The 17,572-nt window shown below is 35.1% G+C and overlaps 1 long non-coding RNA gene across 15 annotated transcripts in view; it reads left to right on the forward strand.

The window, feature by feature from the left end:
* LOC147369852 (uncharacterized) overlaps positions 1–17,572 on the forward strand; it is a 1,128,106-nt gene that overhangs the window by 237,600 nt on the left and 872,934 nt on the right. Inside the window, exon 3 of one of the 15 annotated variants that reach the window (XR_015167979.1) lies at positions 6,266–7,892. The exons of the other annotated variants lie outside the window; for them this stretch is intronic. This is a non-coding gene — a long non-coding RNA (uncharacterized LOC147369852). Of the gene's footprint in view, positions 1–6,265; positions 7,893–17,572 lie in introns of those variants that run through there. 15 annotated transcript variants of the gene reach the window in all.

Consider the following 17,572-nt stretch of genomic DNA (forward strand, 5'->3'; position numbering starts at 1 on the left):
GAAGTGTCTTAGGTCAGCATGGCTTTCTCCTCATTAATTCCCTTCAGTGAGATTATGTCATATTTTTGTAATACAGTTAGATTCTTCTCTCATAGTTTTCATTCCCTCTTGTTACCTCTGTCTATCCTCTAGTTGATTTTATTGTTTTGTATTTTGCATAATTCTATGGGTTATGGCAAATGGTTAGTGTCATGAATCTTCAACTACAGTACTACACAGAATATTTGCATAGTTCTAAAAATATCTCCTATGTTCCCTCCATTTAATACTCTTCCAAGCCCTTAACAAGTAATAATCTATTTGAAGTTGGTATACTTTTCTCTTTTCCAGAATGTTATATAAATAGAGTCATACTCCATCAAGATCTCTCAAGCTGGCTTCCTTTACATAGCAATGTACATTTCAGATTTATGTATGTTTAAATGTGGATTAAGAGCTTATTCCTTTTGACTACTGCAGGGTTTGGACACATCACAATTAGCTTGTCCATTTACCTATCCAAGACCGTCTTGGTTGTTTCCATTTTTGTGGTTATGAATAAAGCTGTGAGAGTTTTCATGCAGACATACATTTTCAAATCATGTTCATAAATACCTAGGATGGCAATTAATGGGTTGTGTGTTGTCTTTGTTTAGCTTTGTAAGAAACAGCCAAACCAACTTTCAAAGTGACAGTACCATTTTTCATTCTCTAAAGAATGAGGATTCATGTTGCTCTGCATCCTTGTCAGCACTTGTTACCACCAGTTTTTTTTTTTTTGTTTGTTTTTGATTTTAGCTATTTCTAATCAGTTTATAGTGGTATTTATTGTTTTAAGTTGTATTTCTTTACTGACATTATGTTGAGTAATATTTATTTGCCTTCTGTACATCTTTTTTGGTGAGGTGTCTCTACAAATAGTTTGCTCATTTTTAAGTTGGGAGTGTTTGTTTTGTTGTTGTTGTTTTTTTTTTGCTTATTGTTAGGTTTTAAGTGATCTTACTAGTGAGTTTATTGGTCTTTTTTGTGTAGGTCAATGTTTCAGATTATACGTCCCACATGCATCAAAAATCCTCTAAGATCCTTATGAATTGCAGTATTTTGGGCACTATTCTAGGTCTGATAAATTGAAACCTCTTGGAATCATGACTCAAAATGCTATGTATTTCACAAATTCTGCAAGTGATTCTTACGTGCCCTACCATTCATGAACTACTGATGTATAATTTGGTGAGCCACTTCATAGTTGTAATTAGGTGTTGATGAGGCTCTTCTAAATCACTGGTTTTCAAAAATAGCTGTACATTTGAATCATCTTGGGACATTTTAAAGATCCAAATACCCACACCTCTTCTTAACCTAATGAATCAGATCGTATAAGAGTGAGATCCATTCATCATTCTTGCTTAAATTTCCTCAAGCAATTGTGATGTACAGCTAGTATTATCATATTCCAAATTTCTTAAGTATTCAACAAGCCCATTCATTGTACATATTTATTTTTAGCAAATAGGTTTAAAAAGCCCTATATATTTTTCATTTTACTCATTGCGTTTTAGTGAGATTAAAGTAAATATTCATAATTTACATGATACACATGACAGAGCTGCAACACACATATCAAGTTATGGAAACAGTTAATTCCGATGTTATATGATAAGATCTTATGTTTTACTAGAGGTCATATGCAGGCAAAATTCAATCTATTTAATTTTAAGAAGCATTGGCAGATGCAGCAATATCCTTTAAGTAGCCTATATTAGTGTTTCATACTGTTATTAGAAAAGTCACCCTTTAAATAATAAACATCCTCTGGTCTCAAACTTTTCTCCATTTATATTAATGTATGGTCTCGTAACTGTTCCATTATATCTCTCTACATTTGACAATATTTAGCTATTAGTAAAAGAATTATAAAAATCTATATTGCACTATTTAAGTGTTATTTAAAGAATGTGTATGGGTTTCCCTAGTGGCTCAGTGGTAAAGAATTCGTCTGCCAATGCAGGAGACATGGGTTTGATCCCTGTATCAGGAATAGCCCCTGGAGGAGGAAGTGGCAACCCACTTCAGTATTCTTGCCTGGGAAACCCCATAGACCAAGGAGAGTGGCAGGCTACAGTCCGTGGGGTTGCAAAGAGAGACGTGGCTTAGTGACTAAACAACAACAACAATTAGTTATGTATTGTTACGATAAAAAAATGCCTCCCAAATTTAGTGGGATAAAACAACAAACATTTATTACCTCACAATTTCAGAGATGAAAAAATCTTCATGTAGCATTAGTTCAGGGTCTCTCATGAATTTGCATTCAAGATGTCAGCAGGGCCTGCTGTTATCTGAAGGTTGAATTGGGGCTGGAATATTCACTTCCAAGATGACTCATTCACATGGCTGTTGGCAGGAAGCCTCAAGTTCCTTGTTGCATGGGTCTCTCCATAGACTGCTGGGTGTTCTCATTGACATGCAAATCACTTTCCTTAGAATAGGTGATCCAAGACAGAGAGCTAAGAAGGAAACCACAATGCCTACATGACCTAATCTTGAAAGTTGCACATTGCTATTTCATCACCTGTTATTCATCCAAAGCAAGTCATTAATTAAGTCCAGCTTATACTCAAGAGAAGAGGAATTAAGCTCTACTTCTTAAAAGCAATCAGATCAGATCAGATCAGTCGCTCAGTCATGTCCAACTCTTTGCGACCCCATGAATCGCAGCACGTTAAAAGGAATGGTATCAACTAATTTGTAGACATTTTAAAAAGCATCAAAGCATCCTCTCAGTCTTCATGTGAATTATTTTTTAAATCTTTTAAAACATTAATAACAGCATAAGATTTTATTCACTGAAAACTAGCAATAATTAAAAAATACTACTCAGTTCAACAATATTTATTGAGTAGCTCCTGTATGTCAGACATTGTGCTGGATTTGACAATAAATGGGAGAAATAAGATCCAGGAGTTTAAATTTATCTGGGGTCAGATTGGAGAAGATAGAAGTAAAAGCTATATTTATTTTGTGCCACATATTCTGTGAGTGATAGAAGTATATACAGAGCATGATTTAAGAACAGAAAAAGGAAACAGTCATGCTAGAGGGGCTGGTTGGAGATTGGTCAGGAGAGGCTTCCAAAGACAATGATGGCTGATATGTCCTGAGAGATAATTGAATAATTGTTCATCAGAATCATGAAAGGAGAAGACAGACTCTTGATAATAATATGACACCAGAAAACACTTAATGCTTAGAGGAACTCCAAAGTATTCGCTTTATCAAGTATTTTTATATTTAAGCAAAGAAGGAGGTAAGTGTAGAAGTAAAAGTAAAGTGAGCTTTGTATATAAACCATAATAAAGAATTCTACTTTATTATAAAGTAGTAAATACTAAACTAATTGCAACATTATTACTACTATAAGCAAAAAGCACCACAAGGAACTCTAAGCATTGCAGCAAAGTAATACTATTCTCATAGTAAGAATTACTTAAAATTAACTGTGCTGATCAAATGGTTAATTAAATGAATACATTCTACTTCAGAGTATGCTAATAATTATAATCTATTAGATGAATAATTTCTCCTTTCATTTTATTCAGCTAGATACAGAATGTCCTACTTATCACAATTTCAAATATATGGAAATCCAACATATTAAAGCAAACATTATGCCAATAAGAATCTACTTTGAGTTTTCTGTAATTGCCCCCACTGAGTTTGTTCACCTTTATACTGTTCAGAATATGAAACGCATTTTAAAATGTTGAATAACTACTATTGTTCTATCATACATTTGCTAACTTGTTAGGGGAGTTTGGTGGGGATGAGATGTAAAGCCATCCAGCAGGCTGGCTCTAGGAAGGATCCCAAATGCCAAGGCTCCCTTCGTGTGAGCTGCTTCTCTGAGTGTTCAGTCTAGGGATGAGCCAGAGTGTGAATTCAAAGGGGAAAAATAGGAAAGTCAAAACCAGGGAAATTTAAGCCAAGATCAAAAACGAGGTTTATTCAGGATTTGAAGAAGACACTAAAGATAATGAGGGAGCTGACCAAGGTGATTCAAAAACTAATTTCAAGAATAGAACCATGTACCCAAAAGTGCACAGATAGGCAACCATATGCTGTGTTAATGACGGAGGCAGGTATAATGATATAAGACCCATACTTTCTATAGTACCTCTTTTTCAAATCCTTAGAAAACTTATTTTTATATCTCCTTTTGTTTAATTCTGATAATCATGACTTATGCTATCTGAATGCCAATATTCAAAGAAAATTATGCTTTTCTGTATGTGCCCTCTTTTTTTATTTGTTTTTGTTGACTTTAAAGAACAATGTTAATTTAAGCAGTAATTCAGAACAGGGAAGAAAAAGACTCATTTAAAAGAGATGATGATGAAAATTAAAATGGAGATGTGGAGGAACTTGTTAAGAAGGATCAATTAATGCCATTTTCTTTTGCACTTATTTTCTTTAAGTGCATGGGGGTTGTTTCATTTTTCTTGTCAGATAGTGCTTCTTTGAATAAAAATAGGAAACTGTGTTCCAACACCATAAGCAGAGAATGGTTGTGATTCATTTCCAATAAAAAGGGAAGTGTGTTGCTTTTTCCAAGGCTCCTCAGAAATTGGTTGAGCATCAGGTGCATCTGTCTGACTCCTCCAATCACAGATGCACCCTCTTGCTTAGCTTTGTGAAAGCTTTTCTCCTTCCAATATATCCTGAATCTCTATATGGATTTTAAAATAGATGCCATATTTTCTGTCCAGTGTTTAAATTAGGCAAGAGTACAGAAGAGCTCTTTTTTTTTTTTTTTTTTTCCCTCCTTCCCAGGGAGAGAGAGAGAGGCAAAGGGACATGTTCTCAGTTGAATATAGGGGCAAGAAGGATTTGAAACTATTTTTTCTGAAAATGCCTATTATTCTCCCAGGCTTCTGGGCACTGATATTTTTGACTCTCACCACTGCTGCACTCCAGGTTGTGGTCTTCAACATAATCAACAGCAAGTGTTTTCCAAAATCATGATGGAAACAGACTCCATATTCTCAATGAGCCAGGTCATTTTAGTTTGAGTTCTGTGTCCACTTATCAAAAAGCTATAGACTTCAAGACTCCCAGTGACAGATCTGTAGAGTTAGTCTGGCTAGGACATAAGGGTGATGAAAAAGAAATGTAGACCTGGCAGGGCTTTTTGGTATTAGGCAGATGTTCCTGCTTTCTTTCTTTTCTACTGGAAAACATTGTATACTTCTTATTGTACACATCTGTTTTCTCAAACTGCAACTCTGCCTCCCTGTAGTTTAAACCTATTGGTATATTTCAATTTTTACCATGTTATAAAGGAGGTTCTGCATGTCTCATAAAATACATAAGCTGTTGCTATAGTTCATTTTAGTCTTAGCATTTAAGGTCTTAATAGTGATGCTATACGGAATTATCTAATAAGGGATCTCAATCCCCAAAGTATTTTACTGGAAAATAAGATACAGTGACCATTGACTTTTTCTTCATTGCTTACTTTTTTGTGTATCAGAGTTAATCATATGATAATTGCTCAATAAATATTGTGAATTGATTGAGAATATTTTTAAAACTTAAATGTCTAACCCCCATTGTTAGACATGAATTGAGATCCTAAGGTAAAGGGATGTCTTGCACACTGCAACAGTTGTATAAAACCCCTCAAAATTCTTGGCAAGATAAGAAAAGCATTAATTTTCTCTTTTAAATGTATCATTTTGAATGTACAGAAATAAAAGTAATTGAATTTTTATTCCTCCTTCTAAACACAGTTTATGAATTTTTTTCATAGATACTTTGTGTTCTTGCACTTACACCACTGCCATTATTCATGCAGAGTCAAGGGAACCACACATGAGAGATTAGATTAGAAAGTTTTAAGGATCTTTTAAATTATAAAAGTCCACGATTATACTCTTAAGGAATTAATTGTTCATTTTTTAAAGTGAACAAAATTCAAATCTAACTCAATGTATTAATGTTAGAGATTGTTCCCATGACAATAAATTCATTTCTAATGTTTTCTATTTTGCTCATTTCAATATGAATTCACTGATGATATCTACATCTAAGTAAAATGAAATTTTTGGAATTATTATGGAGGCTCAGTCAATCAACAGGAAACTGGAGGACAAAACTTTGAAATAAGCAGGAGCCAAGAACAAAGATGCCCAGTGTGGTCTTATAACTGAAACAATGTAGTCAGGATGTTCAATGGATAACACTCTGCTGAATGACCTGTGTGTATCACCTCCTCTTTACTTCCTAGTGCCTTAGAGATTAACAGTGTTTAAATCACAAACTGGCCCCCTGGATCGCCTCAGACAGGAGAGGATTAAAGGATCTCCGAATTACAACTTCAGTCCTTTTATCACCCAATCTGGGAAACTAGCAATGGATATAACCTTCCCACCAAGCCTATACACAGGGATGAAGATATAATCCCCAAGAAGAAAATAGAGGAGATAAAAGGAGAGACTAAACCCGAGTGACCCCAAATGATAAATCTTTACAACATTATGAAATGATTCTACAAGGGGTATGTGCAGTACTTTTCAGCTACACAGACTTATATTTCCTTCTTTGCATCTATACCTGAAGTGCATCTTGTTTGAAAAACTAATCAGGTATCTCAAACTTTTAAGTTAAGTCTCTCAGTTTGAGTCACATTCTCTTTCATTCTGCCCTAATCCCTAGATGTATACTGATTGTGCATGCAGGACTCCAGTTTCTCCTTGACTAATGGAAGGAAGGTGAACCTCTATGTCACCAATTAACTCCAGTATAGGTTAAACCCCTGGTAGAATAAGATGACTTGTTGCAACAGTGATTTGAAATGGACTAAGCAGCATTCCCTGTAGTCAACATTCAAAATCCCATTATCATCAGGTCTCCAAGGAGTACTGTTTGATAAATACTGTTGAAATAACAATTTTGTCATTACTTGTAAAGTGGCAAGATTCTTAAGTATGAATTGTGTGTTTTTAAGCCCGGTTGCACTATTTGAACTTTGGCAAAGATGGTTATGTCTGAAAGAATATGCTCATTAATCTTTACAAACAGGTTTTGGGGATATTTTTTAATACTGTTTGATATAGAAAGAGAATAAGAAGTTGGTCTTGTTAGCATTTTACCATGAATGCCAATAGTTATCTTTCTCATCTGACTCAGTAGTTCATGCCCTGAATCCATAAGAACATTGAAAACACAGGCAGTTTCAATGTCCTAATCTCCATTTTGATGGTGCTACGATTGCCTCTGGAAGAAGTGCTTATTTCTTTAGAACTCTCTTGATATTATCTTACTTGTTAAACAGGTGGAATAAATGTTCCACCTTCTGAATAGATGCACTGGGTTTTCCAGGCACTTCCTGTGTAAGTTTTTCTTTCTCATTTTCTGTTTTGTTTTTTTTAATTAACTCATTTATTTTTTCACTTTCCGATTGACTCCATATGTAATATAATCATCCAGTTTTATTTCACTTCTTATTAATTCAGAGCATTCATGTTTATTTTAAAAACTCTTATGAAACCCATTTGCACTAAATGACTAAATAAAAATATGATGTGTCTTTATGAATAAGGAAACAATAGTAGGAAGTCTTAAATGTGCAGCCTCTAATTCAGAATGACTGACACATTAAATCATATCATCCAGCTATACTGTTGTGCTTTAAGAAATTCTTATTCTCAGAAGTAACATAATTAATAGTTGAGAGAAATAAGACTATAATATTTAGTTTGGTTGAAACAGAAAAAGCACATTTGGGAAACATTTACTGGAATTCAAAGAAGATGGATAAAAATCAATTTTGCCTGTTGTCTACATTGCTGTTTCATTCTCCAGTTGCCAACACACCATAAATTGGTACTAGAATTAGAATTTTGACATATTATTAATCAGAGAAATAAATATGAAACAGCTTGATGAACCCTGGTATAAGAAACAAAAATTCAAATAAAAAGTCATCCCATATGTGTCATTTCTTGCAGGAGCTTAATATAATTTAGTAAATCATTTTGTAAATTTCAACAAAGGATACAAGCTCACTCTTCCTCATTTTTAATGGATTTTTTGAAGGGAAAACATTAGTTTAATATCATAAAATGTGTTTTCACATATCTTTGATCCATTTCTCATGACATTCACATCTACACTCTAATTAATATTAATTCTAGGCTAGTAGTTTATATCTGAATTAGAAAATTTTCTTTATGTAGAGAATTCTTATTACGCTGAGAACTATAACTGTTCTTGTTAGACTGTCTGAGATCTATAACCACTCTAGCTTATTAAATCATACTACATACATTGAACTTTTAATATATTAACAGAAAATAGGCTACACCTCATGTTGAATGCTGGTTGAAAGTGAAAGTGAAGTCGCTCACTCGTGTCCAACTCTTTGTGACCCCATGGACGGTAACCTACCAGGCTCCGTGGTCCATGGGATTTTCCAGGCAAGAATACTGGAGTGAGTGGGCTGCCATTTCCTTCTCCATGGGATCTTCCCGAATGCTGGTTGGTAGACTATTAAAATTATCCTGGTACGAGCTATTCTTAGCAGAGTAAAGACAGTGCTGATGATAAATGGATTTGGGAGCTCTCTAAGGGCAAAAATTATCAGTCCTGTGGGATGAACTTGGAGAAGGAAATGGCACCCCACTCCAGTACTCTTGCCTGGAAAATCCAATGGACGGAGGAGCCTGGTAGGCTGCAGTCCATGGGGTCACTAGGAGTCAGACACTACTGAGCAACTTCACTTTTACTTTTCACTTTCATGCATTGGAGAAGGAAATGGCAACCCACTCCAGTGTTCTTGCGTGGAGAATCCCAGGGACAGAGGAGCCTAGTGGGCTGCTGTCTATGGGGTTGCACAGAGTCGGACATGATGGAAGGGACTTAGCAGCAGCAGCAGCAGTGGGGTGAAATGGATATGGAAGCAGAGAGGAAGATGCCACATATGACTCTCATATTTCTTTTGCAAGAAATTGAATAGATGTTGGTAACATTAACAAAGATAAGAAACACTGAATTGATTATCCAGATTATTCCTTTCCACTTTTGTTCTCCTACTCCCTCTACTTTCTTTATCCTATCTTCAACCTCTACCTTTATTCTAAATAAGGCTTCAGGACCTACTTTCAGTGTCTCAAAGATTAAACCCAGGTTTTAAATCTCTTTCCCCATACTGTTTATTTTACCTTTTTTTTCTATCTCTTATTTTAGAGTGATTCTGTGTAAGTTTGCCTGACTAGATTCATGGAGTAATCCCAAATAGGATGCTCTTTTTTGATATTCCAAAACCCCATGCTTTGCAGCCTTAGATAGACAAGATGCCCTGGGCTAAGCCTTCTAGAAAGGAAATCCAGGTCCATGTTTCCTTTTTGTCTTGGAGAATTTGTCAAAACCCCCTTTTGTTAAGTTAACCCCCCCGATCTTGTCTCTTTACTAAGCACAAGATAAGAATTCACGAATCATTAGGTTTAGTTTCTTTCTAACTAACTGAAGAACACTGATTGTCATCAGTGTCATTAGAGTCTTAAATTAGATATGCACAAGCATGTAAGAGAATGTATTGTGTGGTAGGCCAGATAACGTCCATAAAGACATAAGGTCCTTCCTAATCCTCGGAACCGGTGAACATTACCTTATATGGAAAAAGGGTCTTTGCAGGTATGATTAAGTTAATAATTTTGAGATGGAGAGATTATCCTGGATAATCTGGTAGGCTCTAAGTATAATAACAAATATTCATGTAGGAAAGAGGCAGAAGGAGGTTTCTTGACAGATCTAGAAAAGGTAATGAGATTATTCAAGACTCATTGGAAAAGACTGATGCTGGGAGGGATTGGGGGCAGGAGGAAAAGGGGATGACAGAGGATGAGATGGCTGGATGGCATCACCGACTCGATGGATGTGAGTTTGAGTGAACTCTGGGAGATGGTGATGGACAGGGAGGCCTGGCGTGCTGCGATTCATGGGGTCCCAAAGAGTTGGACACGATTGAGCAACTGAAATGAACTGAAGTCACAGGCCTAGGAATGCCTTGAGCCACCATAAGCTGAAGACAAGGACTGGATTCTCCACTTGAGCCTCTAGAAAGAGCACAGCCCTGCTGACACCTCGGTTTTCAGTGAAACTAATTTCAGATTTTTGGCCTCCAGAACCATTAGGGAATGAATATCCATTGCTTTAAAGCACCATCTTTGTGGTAATTTGTTAACAGCAGTCCCTGAAAACGAATTCATATAAGAATGTTTATGCAAATAAGCTCTAAAGTCAAATTGTGTTCAAAAACTGAATACTGTCTGTAATGATGATAACTGGGCAAATCATGCCTTTCTCTGTATTTCAGAGTTTTCTTTTGTAATATGTGTGCATGCATGCTCAGTCGCTTTAGTCGTGTCCAACTCTCTGTGACCCCATTGACTGTAACATGCCAGGCTCCTCTGCCTTTGGAATTCTGCAGGCAAGAACACTGGAATAGGTTGCCATGCCCTCCTCCAGGGGATCATCTTCACCCAGGCATCGAACCCAAAGCCATGTCTCTTAAGTCTCCTGCATTGGTAGGCAGGGTCTTTACCACTAGCGCAACCTAGGAAATCCCTTCTTTTGTATTAAGTGAAGCCGCTCAATCGTGTCCGACTTTTTGCAACCCCACGGACTGTAGCCTACCAGGCTCCTCCATCCATAGGATTTTTCAGGCAAGAGTACTGGAGTGGGTTGCCATTTCCCTCTCTAGGGGATCTTCCCAATCCAGGGATCAAACCTGGGTCTTCCACGTTGCAGGCAGACACTTTACCATCTGAGCCACCAGGGAAGCCCATTCTTTTTAAATAAGAATTTATTAATAATAGTCCCTGGAGTAGGAAATGGCAACCCACTCCAGCATTCTTGCCTGTGAAATCCCATGGACAGAGGAGCCTGGTGGGCTATGGCCCATGGGATGGCAAAGAGTTGGACATGACTGAACATGCACGCTGGAATAGTAACCATCTCAGAATTGCATGAGAATTTAGAAGAATGATTCGTACATAGTGTTAACAAATTACACACAGATGTTAACTATTATTATTTATTTAACTTTGCAATGTTTTGTTATTACCAAGGATAGTTAAGGAATTTCCATTTTTCAAAGTCTTTATAAAAGCTAGTTTATTTTCTTGTGACTAGAAGTAGACAGGTTTTCATTTTGAGTTATATCAACCTCAAAGATTTTTTAAATTGTTTGACTGAAATATAGGAGATAGATAAAATGGTTCTAATAGCCAGTTTTAACTACGGTCTGATCATGAGCAACTTCCTTGGTGTCAAGAAGGACAAGGGGGAATATTTAAGGAATGAAGCCCCTCTAATTGCTGATAACTTAAGCTGATTTACCAGAGTCACAGCAGTGGTCAGTTCTGGGATTTCCTCATAGATGGGAGGTCAGACAACGTGGAATTATTTACACCGATGACAGCCACATTAGCAGACACAGGTCTGTAATGCTCAAGAGGGTGGCAAGGTCGCAGACTTTGTGAAATTCCCTTATAAACCACGATATCTCCTTTAAATTTGAACCAGTGTGCTTAGACATATTATCATGTTCATTCTTCATTTTATTTGATGTAGCAGTTTTCATTCTTCTATTGTTAATATCAAGAGGGAGCCTAGTAATTGAGGTAACTGGAAGTGTGTAGAGGAGGAAAAGTCTTTCTCTACTCATCTTAGGTTTCTTGGCTGGGATCCTATAAATGGGACTGATGAAAGATTAATAACAGAAAAGCACACACATTTATTTCATACGAATTTTATATGACACAAAAGCCTTAATGAGGAAATGAAGGCCTGCAGATATGGTTAAACCTGAACATTTTTATACCAGCTGTGACGAGAATGGAAAGTCATGGGAAAATGTGATGGAACAAAGAAGAATGAGCTAATGGTAGTAAACTGGGGGAAGCATAGTAGGCCTGTTTGTTCAGATTCCTCTGTTTTCCTTGTAACTTCAGATAGAAGGCTACTCTTTTTCTCCAAGCATAGGGAACTTCTCACATGAGGGTCTTTTGACTTCCTTCAGGAGAGAAGAAGAGAAGAGGTCAGAAAGCCTTTCCTCTATTTGCTAATTTTCAAATGTCTTCAGCTTAAAATACTCAGTATGGCAAGGTATCATATATTGAGCTAGCCTGTCCTGAACACCATCAATTACCACATTTGAAAATTGTAGTTGCGATTCCTACTCCATTTGGTCCACCTGGAACTCTCCACTCAGATCATTCATTCTTATGTTTAAAAGTATGTGGGCACACTAGTCTCGTTTTCACGACATTTGCCCAGAATTCAATGACTTATTATATTTTCCTTCTACCAAATAAACGTAATACTTTACCCTTTTCTGAGAAACATAATTTAACACTAACATAAGTTTTATTTATATGCTACTAACACTTAAAATAGTAGAGATATTAATAAAAGATTTCTGAGGCAAAGCATCTGGTGAAATTCATTTTTTTAATATAGTATTTTATCTAATTAATTAGTGGAACATTGAAGCTTTACTCTACATTATTTTGCCTTGTTTTTGATTTGTTTGAATGCCCCTATAGTTGTGGCTGAGGGAATAGCCTAGGTATTGACTTCTTCATGTATTAATAAGGGCGTCATTCTAGATCAGTGCCCACTGAGCGATGGGCAGCAGATGTCCTTCCACAAGTAGCTATCTTATGTCTCATGAAAAACCCATTCCATAATCAAATAGAACTGGCAAATATTTGGATAAAGTTGGGTGTTTGTTTTCTTAAAGACTCTTCAGAAAACCTTAGTATAGTGAATATATTCTGATTTTCCTCAAGAAAGTAGAATTCACTGAATCCCATACCTCTTTGAAAAGAGAAATTGTATTTGGTTTTGCTTTCTTAACACGTTGAGCTCCACTCAAACTGTAACATTCTTAATTTTTCTTTTTTAATTAGAGACAATACATAAAATCACTTTTTAAATAGTTAAACAATTTATATTTTATTAATGTAGGCCTTGTGTAATTTCTTCTAGTCAAGTCCTGAGGTAAACGATAACTGGTTTGTTTATATTCAATTTCCTATTCTTCCCTGTAAACCACCCCCTCCACTTTTTATCACTATAAAATCTGAATTCAATTACTTTAGTAAATTATGTGCAGTCCTTTTTTAAAAAAATTTTTACCCTTTTAAAAAATGCACAAGGATGCCAAGGTCTTACATCAAAAATAAATATATTCCTGATCAGAAAGAAAAAGTGTGAGTGAGAATTATTTCATGAGTACAAAGACATAGATTATTGGTTTGCAATTTTTGGTGAAGAAACTTAAGGAAAATATGTCTCATACTTCTAAAATTTTGAAAAATGAAAATGGATAATTTTTGCTTCTACATCTCCAAGAACCCCCTGGGGCATACTCTGTGTGAGACAGTTGAAAATGTCATTTTTAAGGGTATGAGAAATGATAGCTTTTCTTCCATAATTGATCGAACCCTAGGTAGCAATTTTATATATGTAAGTATTTTCTTAGTAGTGGTTTTAGGACTATTTGGGCAAGTGGAAATCACCATGTAAAGGCAATTTCTAGTTAAAAAAAAAAATGAGTAGAAAGGTAAAAATGTATAAAACTCTAACCCACTCCAAATATAGTTTATCCTAGTTAAGAAGAAAGATTATTCTGTTTCTAAAATCTCTAAGTTACGGTAGGAGGAAGGATGGATAATATTGAAATATTTTCTCTCTTTCTTTGATCTTATAAAGGGGATCTTTTAATAACATTGGAATTCATGGTTCTGAAATGTTTTTTATCCACAAAATAACTAAGATTAGCCACAATACAAAGGGTTTATTTTAGAAGTTTCTTCTGTTCAGTGATGCCAATATTAATCTATGTCATATATTTACAGAGAATCCACTTCGTGTTTTGCTAAGGTGTACCAAAGGGCCAAAACAAATAAATAAATGATACGAAGTGCAGGCCTTAGCAAAGACAAAAGCCATGTCCTTGTTAGCCACTGTAAAATATATGCTCTCATGTTTTCTCCAAATCTTTGAAGATCCCTAATCTGCTAGGTAAGGCTTTTGGTGACTCCTTTTTACCCACTTCCCATCTACAGCTGCTGCTGCTGCTAAGTCACTTCAGTGTGTCCGACTCTGTGCGACCCCACCACTGGACAAAGAGGGGCTTCTTTACATGAGTCCATCCTAGTGTTTTTTGATCCTCCTTCAAGTTCAGAAAAAAAGACGAGAAGTTAGAGGGAAATCAGCTATTTTATTTATATTTTTCTTTTTGTCTTTGTTAGCTTTGAGATCAATTATACTGGTTACCTCTTTCATACAAAATCAGTGTACTGATGGAAAAAGTGACAGAAAAGCATCAAGGCTACATTTTCTATCTGCTTAAATATGTAGCTATTAAAATGTCTTATCTTTTCAAATAGTAAACTGAATAATTGTCTCCTTTCCCCCCTGCAAATTCATATGTTAATTTTAAGTATTAAAACAACAAATCATCACTTGGCAGAAGATTTCTTTTATGTAGAATGGTTTCCTTTTTGTCACATGAGCAAATCCTCCAAAATTTAATCTTATGATTATTTTAGATGTATCTTCTAATATAATAAAGCTTAGAGTCAAATCCCTATATATTCTGTAATATAATAATTTTTATATCAAGTAACAGATACAGAGACATTAAGAATAGTATTTGGCAAATAGTTAACACTCATAAATAATAGACATTTTGTTATATTATTAGAATTATTATTATCATCATCATTGTCATTATTATTATTACTATATTGAAACTTAACCATCTACAATATCCAAATGCAAGGGATGGATTAATAACACATATTTGGAAAATTAAAGCACAGCCATATTTGAAAGTTTTTATAAAAATTATTAAACGGTAAAGTACTTACAGAAATATATTTGAAATATTAATATATAAATTAGCATTCATATGCCAAGCTAGAAAATGTTTCTTATATATAATAAAACTGATCCTGAGGAAGTCCTTATAAAAAGATACCAGCATATATATTTGCATGATGAGACTATGAGTAATTTTTTATTTTTATTTAATTCTACATTTTATTTACTAATGTTTTAAAAAATAAATGCTATTAAAGTGAAAAATATAAAAAATAGACTCTCTAAGATTAACTACTTATCCTAAGTTTTCAAAGACCCAATTTCAGTTTGCCATCATATCTTCATCAGAACAATTTGAAAAGTTGTGACACCTTCCCTATACTTTTAAAAATGTATCTTACATTTTAGTGTTTAAACTTTCAACTTGTCACAGTAACCTTTGTATTTCTTGTAATCTTTGTACTTGGCACATCATTTAACATTTCTTTTGGTTCCTGTGTCCAATTAAGTGACAGAATTTTCAGTCTTGAAGGGCATCCATTTCTCACAATCTGAGAGAAGGGTGCCTTGATCTTTGAATACTTCTTCTTTCAGGAGGCCAGTGCTCTCATTCAGGTTTGCTACAAAGAAGAGGAATATGCTCCCGTGCTCCTTCTCCTCATTAGAATATTCAATTTCTGGTTGACTGAATAGAGTCTTGAGGAAGCCTGGGGAAGTTAACTCACCTCTCCCTGGAATGTTAACACACCTCTCCCTTTAGCTTAGCCAAGCCCTAGGCAAGAAGGCATCTGGTGAGGGACTCCCTTAGAATCCTTCAGGTACAAAGAAACAAGTTAATGTCTACATTACTCTAAGGCAGTGTTTTGCAAAATATGGTCCTTGGAACATCTGTAACAGAATAATCTGAGGAGGTTGCTAAAAAGGCAGATGCCTTGGCTCTATCCCAAAACAATTAAAAATATATTTGATGATGGAGATCAAGTAAAACCATGTTTATAAATGTCTCAAGGACTTCTTTTGACATTTAAGATTATAGAATCAGTGGTGTGATTTCTATAGTTTCCAAGTAAGAATCAATCTAAGTAGAATCAAACTAAGTAGAATTGACCAAAAAAGTACAGAAGTAGGTAAAATGAACTCCAGGTGAGGCATGCAAAAGTAAAAGGTAGGATAAAAGCAATAATTATTTTCTATAATGAGGGACACACACACATCATAGGTTACTATTTGTGTGCCATATCATCTCAATGCTCAGGACCTAAGTCACCAGGGTATGCAAATTAAAGGTTCTGTTCATAGTGAAATAAAGCAACTTTGGCAAAATCTATAATTGATACATTTTTTTTTTTTGCTCATCTCTTCTCAAGAATATGTTTCTCATGTTATAAGTTGTTATATATTTTTATTATTTGTTTAAAGTCATAAAACTTAGGGGAAATGCATATAAGGATAATGTTGAAGAAAAATCATTAAAAGAAAAACCAATATGTTTTCATATGCTTATTTCATTGGATTGTCAGATTTACGCAATAAAATCTATTCAAAGTTTTCTGCTCTTTGGAGGTAAGAGTGAAAATACATCTTTGGAGGTAAGAATGGAAATATAAAACAATACATAGGTAGTATACACACACAGAAAACATATTTCCTAGTAAATTCAAGCATGAATTTGTCTTTTGAGTTACTTTAAAATGATTAGCAGAGGCACTGAAGGGAAAAAATATTGTCATTTTATAAGAGGTGATATTGATTGAGCAGCATAGTATGATTATACATAGGAATTAAATGATAAGGTACACTGGAATATTTTATTCTTAATGGCCTATATATAGCTTTTATAATTTACATACTCATATAAGATATGTAAATCAGAACTCCATAATGCCCTTTATATCTTATCAAGGAACAGTGCCATCTGATTCTTTCTGTTGAGGCAAATTTTCCTTTAGCAAAGGCTATATATAAACCCTTTCCCTGCCCCAAGTTATTAACTCAGAGTGAACTTCAAATCTAATTTGCTTTTTCTTCCTCTCTCAGAACATAAGACATAAGGAAGATTGTTTTAAATCAGGTAAAAAAGAAGAACAGGTGAAATTTTATGGTAGAGGGAAAAGTGTACAGTAGTATTTCTATTAATATTAGGGATAGGAGTAGAAAAGGATAAACTGGAAATTTTAAGTGTAAAGAATATTGCCTAAGGGCTATTTGTAAGAAAAGGCAAGCATCTTAATGATGTAAAGACAAGAGAGTATAGACTGAATGTTTCCTGCCAGCCATGTCTTAGTTAGAAGCAAAAAATAAATAAATAAACATTAAAGATGAGATATAAAATGTTTTCAATCCACTATGATAGGACATTCAAAAAGCAAATTAACTGTGTTCAGGTCGCTGTTCAGTTGCTAAGTCGTGTCCAGCTCTTTGTGACCCCATGGATTGCAGCATGCCAGGCACCTCTGTCCTCCAATATCTCACAGAGTTTGCTCAAACTCATGTCCATTGAGTCAGTAATCCTATGTAACCATTTCATCCTCTGTCGCTCTCTTTTCTTTTTGCTTTCTATCTTCTCCAGCATCAGTGTCTTTTCCAACAACTTGGCTCTTCACATCAGGTGGCCAAGTACTGCAGCTTCAGCTTCAGCAGCAGTCCTTCCAATGAACATTCGGACTTGATTTCCTTGAGGATTGACTCGTTTGATCTC

Source organism: Bos grunniens, chromosome 7, assembly GCF_055505025.1.
Source record: "Bos grunniens cultivar Pamir isolate PY7600 chromosome 7, Bosgru_T2T1.0, whole genome shotgun sequence".
NCBI lineage: Eukaryota > Metazoa > Chordata > Mammalia > Artiodactyla > Bovidae > Bos > Bos grunniens.